The 1,795-nt window shown below is 41.5% G+C and overlaps 1 pseudogene; it reads left to right on the plus strand.

Moving 5' to 3' along the window:
* The first annotated feature begins 624 nt into the window (after nucleotides 1-624).
* Nucleotides 625-1,795, plus strand: part of LOC102813918 — a 95,117-nt pseudogene continuing 93,946 nt past the window's right edge.

Genomic DNA, 1,795 nt, shown 5'->3' on the forward strand with positions numbered 1-1,795 from the left:
TTCTGTAATGGAAGGCATTTTGAATGACACGGAAAAAAATATTTTTAGGTGACATAGATTTTGATACAATTAGTGAGACACATATGTTCCAAAGGGTCTCCTTCTGAGGTTAGCCGTATGAGGCTTGTTTCTTCAGATCCATGCAGTTATGCGGGCTCCCACCAGATGGCAGCACACACTACAAGTGGGATAGCAATTTCCCACTAAAGCCCAGTGGTGGAAAATATATACGTCCCCTGGCTCAGGGGCACTCACTCATCATTGCCAAGAAACTTGGAAGACAACTATCTGGCCAACTGATTGGAAGAGATCTGTATTTGTGACCATTCCAAAGAGAGGTGACCCAACGGAATGCAGAAATCATTGGACAATCTCTTTGATTTCCCATGCAAGTAAAGTTTTACTAAAGGTAATACAGAAATGGCTGCAAGCATTCATTGACAGAGAACTTCCAGATGTTCAAGCCAGATTCAGAAGAGGCCGTGGAACAAGGGATATCATTGCTGATATCCAATGGATCTTAGCTGAAAGCAGAGAATACCAGAAAGATGTTTACTTATGCTTTGTTGACTATGCAAAGGCTTTCGATTGTGTGGATCATGACAAGCTATGACAAGCTAAAAAAAAATCATGAAAGACATCTTGGAGAAAAAAGTAGAAAAGGTGGTGGTGTCCAATCGGTTGGTCATGTCCCGTGCTGCATCGTCACTAGTATGTATGGCTGGACAGCCAACATGGGAAAAATCATGAAGGCTCAGGCCCTGAGAGACAACTCGATGATGAACTATATGGCCGCCAAAAAGCACCTGGAGGTAAACCCTGACCACTTCATCATCAAGACCTTGCAGCAAAAGGCAGAGGCTGACAAGAACGACAAGTCTGTGAAGGACCTGATCATCTTGCTCTATGAGACCACACTGATGTCTTCAGGCTTTAGTCTAGAAGATTCCCAGACACATGCTAACAGATCTACAGGATGATCAGACTTGGTCTGGGGATTAATGAAGATGACCCACTGCTGACGAGACCAGCATGGCCATCACTGAAGAGATGCCGTCCCTCGAAGGAGATGACGACACTTCACGCATGGAAGAAGTCCTGAGGAATCCACGTGTTCGATACTTTTTCTTCATTCCCTCTGACAATATATTTTCAAGGATTATATTTAAGTTTTGTTAACATTTTAAAAACTTGGATGGCATGACACTAAGGGGGAAAGCTAAGGTTTCTTTCTACTTCTAAGTGTGTTCCTATGGTCCTTTAGGGACTAAAGGCAGAGCTAGTTGTTCCTTTTCCACATTGGCTTATTTAACAAGTGTAGGTAACATTTGTTGTAAGGTGTATGTAATCCAATGTTAACTCTGTGGCCTCAGAGTGTTAGCTATTAAGCAGATTCCTTAGTAACCCAAACTTGTTTAGTCACTGAGATATCGAAATAGACCTTGATGTTATAAAAGTAAAAGCTGTTAAAACAACTTGAGTTTCATCGTCTAGGATCTTGTGTTTTCAGCCTTCCATCCCTGGTAGTTGACAAGGTGCATGTGCTAGGCTTCTAGACATTAGTATGTTACACTGAGCCAACCTGATGGACCAAGTATCCATGAGGCTCATTCTCCAAAGACAAAAGTATTGTTAGAATAGCAAAATTCTATGCCTACCCAGTGGCATAGTGAAGAGGACTTGAAACATTTACTTATGAATGTTCGATATGGATTACATCTCAATGTCAAGAAAACAAAAATCCTCACCACTGGACCAATAAACAACATTCTTATCAATGGAGAAAAGATTGAAG

Source organism: Chrysochloris asiatica, unplaced genomic scaffold, assembly GCF_000296735.1.
Source record: "Chrysochloris asiatica unplaced genomic scaffold, ChrAsi1.0 scaffold00047, whole genome shotgun sequence".
Lineage (NCBI taxonomy): Eukaryota > Metazoa > Chordata > Mammalia > Afrosoricida > Chrysochloridae > Chrysochloris > Chrysochloris asiatica.